The sequence below is a fragment of the Pseudophryne corroboree genome, chromosome 1 (assembly GCF_028390025.1).
Source record: "Pseudophryne corroboree isolate aPseCor3 chromosome 1, aPseCor3.hap2, whole genome shotgun sequence".
Classification (NCBI taxonomy): domain Eukaryota; kingdom Metazoa; phylum Chordata; class Amphibia; order Anura; family Myobatrachidae; genus Pseudophryne; species Pseudophryne corroboree.
Genome location: NC_086444.1, coordinates 751,596,298 through 751,609,407, shown reverse-complemented (window position 1 = coordinate 751,609,407; position 13,110 = coordinate 751,596,298). Strand labels below are relative to the sequence as shown.

At 48.6% G+C, this 13,110-nt stretch overlaps 1 protein-coding gene across 5 annotated transcripts in view; it reads left to right on the top strand.

Moving 5' to 3' along the window:
* G3BP2 (G3BP stress granule assembly factor 2) overlaps positions 1-13,110 on the top strand; it is a 224,714-nt gene that overhangs the window by 189,929 nt on the left and 21,675 nt on the right. The window lies entirely within an intron of this gene.

Here is a 13,110-nt window from a genome sequence, read left to right as displayed (position 1 = left end):
AACAGTGTTCCACACATCTAACCAACTTTTCAACAGACCAGCAGACCAGCCAACTTCTCTCCAACTTGTGATGTCACAGAAGTAGGCGGACAGTGCCTGCCCACTTCTGCTTGTTTTGAATAGTATATTTAAAAATAGAAAATTGCAGGTCTATTTAGTTATTTCAATTTAAAAATAAAAAGGTTTTTACTACTTTTGTACAGATACCTACATGGCCCAGTTTGGTCCAACTGCCAAGGCAAGCTAGTACTTGCAGAACCTCAAGTGCAAGCTTGCTCTTGTACCTAAAGTTTAGTATCTCTTGCATTGATTTATTTAAATGTACCCTTTGGACTACTTCTGGATAGCGGGACCAGGTATGAAATAATTGAAAGATAAAAGTAATCATTTGGGAAGATGAGTTCCAATGCTGTTGCCAGCATTAACATGCCGTTGCAATGGCAACTCGGCCCCTCATGTGCAGTGATGAGTTAACTGGATTGAGCCCAGTGACCTATAATGACTGTAATAGCCAGAGGTTAAAGTGAGCCGGAACGGGGCGGAACTGGGTTCCGTCAGTTCCATTTGGAGACAGAACCATTTCCACCTCCTCCGGCTCACCTAACCCACGATGTCTGCTGGCGGCCCAGGGAGCTGCTGGGCGTCCACTGAGATTTTATTACCAGCAGTCACCCGGCTCCCTCTTCACAGCAGCAGCTGGAGGCAGGAGCTCACTCCCGAGCTCTGGCTTCCGGCTTTTACAGTGTACGGCGTGCGCTATAGGAGAGACGTCATGACATCTCTCCCATAGTTTTGAGGAAAGGAAGGACGCCAGTGGTCGGACGCAGGAGCGGGGCTTCAGGTGAGTATATTGTTGTTTTTTTGTGTGTGTAAGTGGTAAAACTAAAGGGGGCAAATCTACAGGTACAAAACTAAAAGGGGTATAACTAAAGGCAGGGGCAAATGCATGAATTTTAGGGAGGGGATTCCAGATATGAGGATAGATAGATAGATGATACTGTATGCAGGTATACGGAAACCATCAACTCACTGAGATCATCATCAGCAGAATAAAACTGGAAAGATGAGCTTGCATTCAGAGTGAGGTGCCTTAGAGAGCAGTTAGCTGGAGGTCTTTGGGAAGAGGCCACATTATATCTCTGGCCAGATGCCCTGGGATGTGCAGCGGCTCTGGCGGGCTCCCCGTAGCTATGCGGGGGCAGATGGGAGAAGGGGGGGGGGGGGGTAGTATAGGTAGAGACCAGACAGCCAATGCGGGACATGTGAGGCAGGGATGGAGCGCGCTTGCCTCATGGTTCTTTTCTACACCTGGGTGCCATATTATAATATATATATATATATATATATAATATATATATATATATACATATATATATACATATACATATATATATATATATACATATACATATATATATACATATACATACACACACACACACACACACACACACGGGGGGGGAGGGGGTACGGAGCCGGTCACTGCCCTGTATATTTACATATAGCTGCCCCTTGCGCCCTCACTCACCTCTGCCTCCTCAGGGACAGCCCACCGCTCTCCATCCTCACATCACTGCCGGCTGACATGCACTGGCCGGGCTCTGGGCGTCCTGTGCGCTAGCTCCGTTACCTGTCGCTCCGGTTGGGATGGGGGTGGGGGGGAAGATATATGCAGCATTAGCCCCGGTCTGCATAAGCTGCCGCAAATTCATTGTGGACAGGGACAGCCTGGCGGTGATAAACTGGCGCACCACTGCCGCCGCTGCCGGGGATACAGGGGCAGCCAAGCAGCAGTCATAGATTGCCGCAGCTGCCCCTGAACCTCCTCCCGGCTCCCGCACCAACGCTGTCGCCAGTACGGATCTTACGGTGACAGGGGCAGCAGGGATGGACTGCCGCCGCTGTCCCTGGTTCTCCTGCCGCCGCCGCCGCTGCTGGGATGACAGGGGCTGCCGGCAACAGTGATGGACTGCCGCGGCTGCCCCTGGACCTCATCTCGCTCCCACTCCACAGTACCCGCTGCTGCCGGGAATCCTGGGCTGACAGGGCAGCCCAGCCGGCAGTGATCGGGAAGAAGTAGGCGGACACTGCTGGCCAGTGTCCACCTACTTATCGTTCAGTTGGGGGGAAAGTTCCCCCTACACCTGAACGATTAGTTGGGAAAATCAAACAGGTTTGATTTTCCCAACTAGTTGGAACGACCGTTTCTGCCCGTTTTTCAGCGTGTGGGAGCAAACGGCTGATTATCGTTTGCTCCCACACACTGCCCAACTATCGTTCCAACAAGGCAACTAGTTGGCTGGTTGGAACGATATTGTTCTGATGTATGGCTAGCTTTAGAAAGAGTTGCTCCAACAACTCTCCGCCGGGCTGCGACAACGTTTACCCCCAGCTACAGTGCTGTTTCGGCAGGCGTCTGTGTCAGATATACTAGTAGGGGAAATGGCTCTTAATTGCACACCCTTCAGTGATGAAAGGTGCTATGCTGCTGAGAATAAAGTAGTATACACAGACAAAGGGGGTGCAGATGCACTATGCAATCATTACATTTCAATATAATAGATTATATTTTATCATAAGAGGTTGTTAGTAAATCGTTGGCCAATGATATTGGCCTGCCCATCAATCGTCCAGGTCACCCTCTTGTCCAGCAAATGTTACCAGGCTATGGCCGGATCACGGGGAGAAGGTAAGGCATCGGTTCCGCTTAGAGGGGGAATACGGACACAGCCGCACTGCTTTGGGAGGAGAATACCAAACAGTCGCTGACGCCCTGCCACCTCGGGTGCACCAGCGCTGGCCCTTAGGGATCATAGGCTCCAGGAGTAGTATGAGGCTGCGATCCCTAGGGTTGATGTCAGCAGTGGGAAGTCAGACGCTCTCCTGGTCTCCCCCCCCCCCCCCCCCCCCGGTTCATGACCAGTTTCCTCCGAGTCTCCCGCCGAACAGTTTTCCTGCTTCCGTGTGAAGCGCTGTGTACTAAGGGACCCAGTCACAGCGTAGGCGGCTGTGTGACTGGTGCGTCAGTGTTCACTTGGGCGTCTGAGTTCACTATAGGTTCATGGAGAGGCGGTGTACACTAATAGCGTCTGGATCCACTCAGTGTTTTCAGACTTATTGATCAATCCTGGAAGCGGGGTAATTCTCCCTGTATCCCACTCTGAGTATGGGTTATAAAGCACTAAGTCTCTATCTACCTTTTGAGTACGAATAGTTGGATAAGTGCATAATGCATATAAGTCTGATAATATTACTGTGGTTTCTTTCGCTATGCGTCTGAATACGGTTAAAACTTTTATAAAGTAATGCAGTAATATGTTTCTCCTACATATTTGAAAATGTATCTGTGGTTGATTATGTGCTCATATTGCTTATTATACTAATGTATAATATGTGACTGACTGTTAGTGTGATTGCTGACTTTACTATAATTCTGTCAGGTTTTTTTCTATTTATTCCGATCCTCAATGCTGGTGTATAGCAGGGTAGGCTCGGATTGTATGTCACTTTAACGAGTCTTAAAGTGATTACAGTCACAAATTGTGTAGTACACTGTGTAAGTGTTAATTTTTTTATCATGTCTAAGAGTGGCAAAGTTGAGGACGATAGACTCACAGCAACACCAACACTCATAGCATGTTTGTCTTGCAAAGCTGAGTTAACATCTTAGGATCTGGTTCAGGATGGTTTGTGTGCAAATTGTTTTGGCTTTCACCAAGGTCTCTTGAAAAGTACAAAGCAGATAAAGGTGCAAGTTGATCCCCCTTGGGCTGTGTTTGCACAAACATCCAGTATAGCTGAGCGGATAATTCCAACTTCTGTACCAGGAATAGGTTACACGATTAACCCTTACATGCAGCTTCCCACCTGCAGTTTATAACTTCCAGCAGCAGCCTCTCAAAAGAAACAGGCTGAAAAGCCAGTGGTAAGTAAATCTACATCTTCACAGTCTACACATGGTTCAAATGAGGATTCATCGGAAGATGAAGTCTCATTAATCTCTGGTTCTGCATATGAAGAGGAGGAGGTAGGTCTCGGCTCAGTGGACATAGCTGAGTTAATTAAGGCACCTGTGTTTAAATGTCCCAAAACAGCTATTACTCAGTTTCCTGGGTCAGATCAGCTGACGGAAATAATGGAAGAGGCTTGGGCTACGCCCAGTAAGAAGTTTAGAATTCCTAGGAAATGGAATTCCAATTTTCTGCTGCGGGGTACACTGGGCTCCACAAGGATAGACATAGGGGGGGTGTAGAGTAGGATCTTGATCCGAGGCACCAACAGGCTGAAAAGCTTTGACTGTTCCCAGTGGTGAGTGGGACCCGTACTTTATCGCAATCCGGCGCGGTCAGTGGGAGGCGTGCCGCGCGCGCTGGTGGTGGACACTTTGGCAGTACAGGCGATCCCACTAGATCACCAGGGCATGGGCGCAGGTCAGGTTTTCTCTCTAAACCATTTTAATAGTAGCCCACAGTACCCCGTGGTTTTGCCAGCAGGGGGATAAGGCTTAGACCTGAAGCCCCAGCCCCAGGGCGCCATTTCCCGCAAATGTTCCTGCCCTGGAGCTGCATATCTGTCTCTCCCTCACTCCCTGTCAGTGTCTGGGCGCCATTTCTCTCAGCTTCAGTGTTCCTGGGACTGCTTGGGCAAATCCTCCTGTGTAAAGCCGCCTGGTTGTCAGTGCTGTGACTTTACATGACACTTAAGTATTCTACCTGCCTGTTTTAGTCAGTGTTAGTTAAGAAAGAGTGCATTTAGTCAGGGTTTTCTAGTACAATTACCCTGTGATATACATCCAGTTCTTACTGTGCAGTGTTATATCTATTGACTACATAGCTATATATAAGCTAGTCCAGTGCAGTATTATTGTTAGTAATAACCTCTGCATTGTACAAACTGTGACTATCTGTGTGTGCATTAGCTAGCTGAGTGATGTCCATTTCGTGTCTCTCACTCAACTTGCTATCCCTATATTCTATAACCTGAGGGGGCTTGGTGCGTCAGGCTTTATATTTATATAGAATTTTCACAAAGATATACTTTAATACGTATTTGTCTCTGTGATTTTAGTCACCATATCTCTCCTTTTATCTCTGCTAGTGCTGACTACACTGTGGGGGGGTTTGGGTACGAGGTATTGTTCTGCTGCCAATTGTACTGTTACCTGATACTGCAAGTTACATCATGTCTGCTTCTGAGGGTAACTGTTCTGGGGCTGAACACACTGCCAGTGTTGCTGAAGCCACAGATCCCTATGAGGAGAATATAGCAGCTGTGGGCTCTGGTTCTGGGGGCTCCTTGCCCCCCAGTGGGTCTGTGGCAACGGAGGTACATAATGACCCACCGTGGGCCGCTTTTTCCACGCTTCTACATACGCTAGTTAATAAACTCGGACCCCCTATGCTGGTACAACTGTATGTGGTCCCTGCAGCTAACCCGCTGTGGGCGGACGATTTATCTGCTTAATTGAAAAGGTTGAACCAGTCCCTGACTACTAAAAAGTCTGACCCTCGCTCGCCCAAGCCCAAGGGGTCCTCTAAGCGAGCTCTTATCTCTTCACATTCCACTGCTGTCACTGACACCTCGTCTGATGAAGACTGCACTTACACGGACCCCACAGATTCTGACACAGATACTGCTGATGGGGAGGGTAGTTCACATGTGGATGTTCCTGATCTTTTGGAGGCTATTAAGTTGATTTTACAGATTACGGATGATCCCGAGCCATCCGTCCCTCCTAAGAAACCAGATAGGTTCAAGCGTCAGAAGGTGGTTAAACAAGTTTTACCTCACTCTGACCACCTAGTGGATATACGTCGGGAACCCTGGGAAAACCCGGGTAAGAAGTTTGTGCCTCAAAAGAAGATGCTGGCTCGCTATCCCCTCGCACCAGAGCTGTCTAAAAATTGGGAAACTCCTCCTCCAGTAGACTCGGATGTGGCTAGGATGGTGGTTTCCTCAGCTCTACCTGTCACTACCGTCACGTCTCTAAAAGAACCTACGGATAAATGTGTGGAGGGTTGTCTGAAAGCGATTTACACCCTCACGGGTGCTGCACAAAGGCCCACTATTGCAGCAGCATGGGCTGCAGAGGCTATTAAAGCATGGGCCTTGGAGTTAGAAGCTCAAATCTCTTCTGACAATGCTTGTCATATATTGTCACAGCTTCTCGCTATATTAAAGAGGTGGCTTCTGATGCCGGTATCCTAGCAGCCAAGGCCTCTACTACGTCCGTCCTGGCTCGCCGGATATTGTGGCTGAGATCCTGGTCTGTGGTCTGTGGGAAAAACCCTGGAGGTTCTCCCTTTCAAGGGAGATATTCTGTTTAGGGAGGACTTAAATAAGATACTGGCTAACTTGGCTACTGCCAAAACTGCCTGTCTGCCAAGTACCACTTTTGTGTCGAAGGCTAAAGGTACTTCCTTTCGTCCTTCAGGTAAAGCAAAAGGTCAGGCGTACAACACGCAGACCCGCACTTCCAAACCTGGTAAGCCAAAGCCCAAAAGAGCCTGGGCGGCCCGTCAGCCAGCTTCCAAGACCGATAAGCCTGCCGCATGATGGGGCGGATCTCCCCCTGGGTTATCCCAGGGTGGGGGGCCGGCTTCTAGGGTATACCCAGGAATGGTTGAAGACCACTTCAGATGCTTGAGTACGGGAAGTCGTCACTCGAGGTTACGCCATAGCCTTCAAAAACCGACCCCCTCATGGATTTTGCCGGACAGACGTCCCGTTGGACCAGACAAAGGCAAACACTCTACATTCGGTGGTACAGACCCTCCTGGATACAGGAGTCGCAGTACAGGTGCCTCTTGCGCAGAGGTGCCCGGGGGTACTATTCTCCGCTGTTTCTAGTCCCGAAACCGAATGGGTCCTCCCGGCCCATTCTCAACCTCAAGGCATTGAACAGGTTTGTGAAGGTTTCCAAGTTACGTATGGAAACCCTTCGCTCTATAGTTCTGGCCTTGGAACCTGGGGACTTCATGGTCTCCCAGGATATACAGGAAGCTTACCTGCATATTCCTATAGCAGCGTCACATCAGCAATACCTGAGGTTTGCGATTGGCAACCTCCATTACCAGTTTCGGGCGTTACCTTTTGGTTTAACTACGGCTCCGCGAGTCTTCACCAAAGTCATGGCGATGATGACGACGGTACTCCGCTGTCAAGGGGTCAGGATACTGCCGTCTCTGCACGACTTGTTAATCCTGGCAAATTCCCCAGAACTTCTCCTACGTCATCTGGATATGACGGTCCGGTTTCTACAAGCCCACGGGTGGCTCATCAACTGGAAGAAATCCTCCCTGGTCCCTGCTCAGAGCATGGTGCACCTGGGAGTGCTATTGGACACTCACAACCAGAGGTTGTTCTTGTCTCAGGAGAAAGTACTGAAGCTTCAGGACGGGATTCGTTGCTTCCTTTCTCGTCCGCAAGTATCGATACATTCGGCGATGCAGGTGCCGGGCCTCATGGTCTCAGCATTTGACATGGTGGAGTAAGCTCAATTCCATTCTTGCCCCCTCCAGAGGCTAATTCTAGCCAAGTGGGACGGCCTGCCTCACCGGATCAGGTCTCACATGATCTCATTGACTCCGGAGGTTCGTCTGTCGCTGCTCTGGTGGCTCCAGGACCAACAATTGTGCAGGGGCCATCCCTTCTGGATATCCAACTGGGTCCTGTTGACGCCGGATGCCAGTCTAAGAGGTTGGGGCGCGGTGCTGGAGCAACACTCTCTTCAGGGTCGGTGGACCAAGGAGGAGTCCCTCCTCTCAATCAACATTCTGGAATTGCGAGAGGTCTTCAATGCATTGAACCTGTCCCAGCATTTAATTCAGAACTGTCCTGTTCAAGTACAGTCGGACAACGCCACCACAGTGGTTTACATAAATCATCAAGGCGGCACTCTAAGCCGTTTGGCAATGAAGGAAGTCTCACGGATTCTACAGTGGGCGGAACGCCATCTACCGGCCATATCGGCAATATTCATTCCGGGAGTCCTGAATTGGGAAGCGGACTTTCTCAGTCGTCAGGACGTACATGTCGGCGAGTGGGGCCTCCATCCAGAAGTGTTTCAACTCCTAGTGGAGAAGTGGGGCCTTCCAGACAGAGATCTGATGGCGTCTCGACACAATCGCAAGGTTCCGGTCTTTGGAGCAAGAACAAGGGAACCTCAAGCAGCATTCGTGGATACGCTGGCGGTGCCGTGGAGGTTTCGGCTGCCGTACGTGTTCCCTCCGGTGTCACTCCTGCCCAGGGCAATTCGGAAGTTCAAGCAAGAAAAAGGAATTCTGCTTCTCATAGCTCCGGCGTGGCCCAGACGGCACTGGTTTTCAGACCTGCAAGGCCTATCGTCAGAGCGTCCAATTCTACTTCCACAACGCCCAGACCTCCTCGTTCAGGGCCCCTGTGTCTACCAGGACCTAGCCCGGCTGTCTTTGACGGCGTGGCTCTTGAAGCTTCCGTCTTAAGGGCTAAAGGGTTTTCTGAGGCGGTCATTCAAACTATGTTGCGGGCCCGGAAACCGGCTTTGGCTCGGATTTACTATAGGGTCTGACATTCTTACTTTGTTTGGTGCGTATCTAATGATTATGACGCTTCCAAGTTTAGTATAGCCAAGTTGTTGGCTTTTCTTCAGCAGGGCCTGGACTTAGGCCTGCGTCTGGCCGCCCTCAAGGTTCAAATATCTGCCTTGTCGGTGTGGTTTTAGAGAAAAATTGCGACCTTACCTGATGTGCATACCTTTACTCAGGGCGTGTTGCGTATCCAACCTCCCTATGTCCCGCCTGTGGCTCCTTGGAACTTGTTGGTGATTTTGGAGGCGTTACAAGAGTCTCCGTTTGAACCTCTTGGTTCAGCTGACCTTAAGTGGCTTTCCCTTAAGGTGGTGGTTCTGCTGGCTATTGCCTCAGCTAGAAGAGTGTCGGATTTGGGTGCCTTGTCCTGTAGTTCCCCATATCTGATATTTCACCGTGACCGGGCGGTTCCTAGGACTGGTCTCGGATACTTACCTAATGTGGTTTCTTCGTTCCACCTTAACGAGGAGATTGTGGTTCCGTCACTTGTTTCTCCTGATCTGTCTTCCAAAGAGAGGTCTTTGGATGTGGTACGGGCTCTCTGTATCTATGTGAAGAGAACTGCATCTATTAGGAAATCTGATTCTCTTTGTGCTGTTTGGATTTCACAAACGGGGCTGGCCTGCTCACAAGCAAACTTTGGCCAAATGGATTAGAATGGTGATTGCACATGCTTATGTGAGGGCTGGCCTCTCGGCTCCTGCTCACATTACGGCCCATTCTACACAGTCTGTGGGACCTTCTTGGGCGGCCCGTCGTGGTGCGACCCTTGAGCAATTGTGCAAGGCGGCTACGTGGTCATCTGTGAACACGTTCATAAGGTTCTATGCCTTCGATACTGCCGCTTCCCAGGATGCAGGGTTCTTGTGCCCATTAAAGTGCGTCCCCTCCCATAAGGAACTGCTTTAGGACATCCCCTATGTCTATCCTTGTGGAGCCCAGTGTACCCCGCAGCAGAAAATGAGTTTTATGGTAAGAACTTAAGTTTGTTAAAACTTTCTGCGAGGTACACTGGGCTCCACAAGGCGCCCACCCTGACGCACTTAGCTTCTTTGGGTTGGTATGGCATTAGCCGCTGACACTTCTCCTGTCGTGAGAGTGTGGTGTATGTGGCTACTAACTGTTGTCGTCTTTTTTCCTGCTACTGCATTGGGCTGGTTAACTAAAAACTGAGCTCCTGTGCAGGGAGGCGGCGCTATGCATTCTGGGAACAGTCAAAGCTTTTCAGCCTGTTGGTACCTCGGATCAAGATCCTACTCTACACCCCCCCCCCCCCCATGTCTATCCTTGTGGAGCCCAGTGTACCACGCAGAAAGAGTTTTAACAAAGGTAAGTTCTTACCATAAAACTCATTATCCTCTTCCAGCTGGGGATTGTTTAAAAAGGGGGAGGTGGCCCTTAAAGTAGATACGCATGTTATCTGCCTTCAACATCAGTAAATTATGTCACGGATAGGAGAGTGGATGGTTTGTAAAAAAACATTTTTTCCCTGTCTGGGGCAGTAATAACACCAGCCATGGCTTCAGCTTGGATGGCAAAAGCAGTGACTGCCTGGGCTGATGCATTGGAAGGAGATCTTTCAATGGCATCTGGAGAGCAAAAATCCCATATGGCACATATAAAACAGTCTGCAATGTTTTTGAAAGAAGCAGCTTTGGATCTAAGTACAATTGCCTCCAGGGCATCCGCTTCAACAGTAGCCGCAGATCAGTTTGGCTACGTACATGGAAAGCTGATTCAGAATCTAAAAAGGTTTTGGAGTCTTTACCTTTCTCTGGAGATATTCTTTTTGATAAAGAATTGACAGATACTGTATTTTGAAGTCAGAAGTAGACTCAAAGAAAGTAAAGTTCCCTTACACATACAAATTCAAACCCAAAGTTCCAGCTTTTTGGCCTTTTCGGTCTCAAGGAAAAGCTAAAGTGAAAAGTGATGGCAAATAGCCCCAATACAACAAGTCTGGTAAGACTAAAATGTATTCGGCTACCCGAGGGCCGGTTGGTAAAACAGAAAATAAGCCATCAGCCTGATGGTGCGGGACTCCACCTGGGGTATTCCAGGGTGGGGGGCCGACTTCTTCAGTTTGTCAGATCTGGCAGCAGTCTACAACAGATGCCTAGGTGTAGGCAGCGGTGTCTCTCGGTTATGCATTTGTCTTCAAGAAACACACTCCTCAAAGGTTTTTTTGTACCAGCCGGTCTCTGGTAGAGACAAAGGTCAGGGCTTTGAAAGAGGCAGTTCAGAAATTGCTTCAGTCAGGGGTAATCATTCCAGTTCCTCCTGCACAACGAGGACAGGGTTTTTACTCCAACCTGTTTCTAGTTCAGAAGCCAAATGGGTCATTCCTGCCCATACTATCTCAAAGTGCTGAACAAGTACATTTGAATACCTCAGTTTCCATTTAGCCAGGGGATTATATGGTATCCCTGGATATCCAGGATGCTTACCAACATGTTCCTATAGCACTGTCCCATCAGTGCGATCTCAGGTTCGCTATCCTCTAACAGCATTTTTCAGTTCCAGGCCCTATCTTTTAGGTTAGCCACAGCCCCCAGAGTATTTACGAAGATTATGGTGGTAATGGCAGCTTATCTCCGCCAGCAGGGGATAAGAATTTTTCCATACCTCGACAATCTTTTAATCCTGGCACAGTCTCAGGAATTGCTCCTGTCTCATCTGTAATAGACAATAACGTGTCTGCAGAAGCACGGGTGGTTTTAACAACCGACACCCAGAAAGACCTCTAATTTCACATAACACTTAGATGTTCAGTACCCTCCAATCACTTACTGCGATCTGTGGAATGAAGATTGGAGGGTACAGAACATCTAATAGGCCCTACACACTGGCCGATTTTTTTGAAAGATATGAACTATCTCGTTCATAAATGAACGAGAACTCGTTCATATCTTTCAGTGTGGAGGCTCCAGCGATGAACGATGCGCGGCCCCGCGCTCGTTCATCGCTGGTCCCCCGTCGGCTGTACATGCAGGCCAATATGGACGATCTCGTCCATATTTGCCTGCACTTCAATGGAGCCGCGTGACGGGGGTCGCCGGGTCGCCCGTCGTCCGTATCGGCCGTCGGGCACCTCGGCGGCACATCGCCTAATGTGTAGGGCGCATAAGTGTTATGTGAAATTGGAGGTCTTTCTGGGTGTTGGTTAAAATCTGCAGCTATGACACAGAGGGGGATATTCAATTGTTTGAAAGTAAGTTGGGTGTCTGTTTTTTCCTATCTAACACAGGAAAAAAGACACCCAACTGACTGTTCAAACATTTGAATTCCCCCCCAGAAACTTTGTACTCCAGACATCATAATTACCTCAATTCTATCCTTTTTTTGTCAAAGCCATCTTCAGTTACCTGCAACAAAAAAAGTGTTGTAACTTTTAAACCATAACTGCTATTTCAAATCTGTTTGCGGCAATACACTTTTCAGCAAATTCTGATGTTTGACATGTTACACGACCCCCTTTCCATTTGTAAAAACTGACTTAGTTTCAAGATGGCGCCAATGAGGGTAATTCAGACCTGAACGCTGGGAAGCGTTTTTGCAGCCCTGTGATCAAATAGTCGCCGCCTACAGGGGGAGTGTATTTTCGCTGTGTAAGTGTTCGATCGCATGTGTCGCAGAGCTGCACAAACTGATGTTGTGCAGTCTCTGCGGAGCCCAGGACTCACTCGGCTGCTGCGATCATATCAGTCTGTTCAGGACCGGATTTGACTTCAGACACCCTCCCTGCAATCGTTTGGAAACGCCTGCGATTTTCCAAACACTCCCTGAAAACGGTCAGTTGCCACCCACAAACTTCCTCTTCCTGTCAATCTCCTTGTGATTGCCCGTGTGAGTGGATCCTTCGCACAAACCCATTGCTGACTGGCGATCTGCTATGCAGTCATCCGTCGCGCCTGCGCATTGTGGTGCATGCGCAGTTTGCCTCTGATCACCTGCTGTGCGAAAACGCACAGCAGCAATCAGGTCTGAATTACCCCCCATGTTCATTACTTACCCTAAAAGATAGTCCACCTTACCCATACCTTACTGGAGTATTCAGTTATCCCATTTCCTGCACAGTTTTTGAAATAAAAAGGTATATTGCGACTTTTGAATCACTGTTTTTATATTATTACTTTTATATTTTTGGGCAGTACTGATGGTGTAATTGCCATCATTACTGTCTCACAGCACTGAGGTTATGTGTTTGATTCCCACCATGGTCCGAACAGTGTGGAGTTTGTATGTTCTCTGTGCTTACATGGGTTTCATCTGGGTACTCTGGTTTACTTTCATGATCCAAAAATATTCTGGCAGATAAATTGGCTCCCAACAAAATTAACCATAGCATGAATGTGTGTACACGTGGTAGGGAATATGGATAGCCCGCTCCACTTGGGCAGGGACTGTTGTGAAAATGCTCTGTAAAGCGCTGCAGAATGTGTGTATTATAAAATTAACTGATAAATAAAAGCTAAGTTACTTCTTTTTATAAGAGTGTTTGGCCAGTGATTTGAGGCTTCTGTACTTAACAGCACTATTGGTT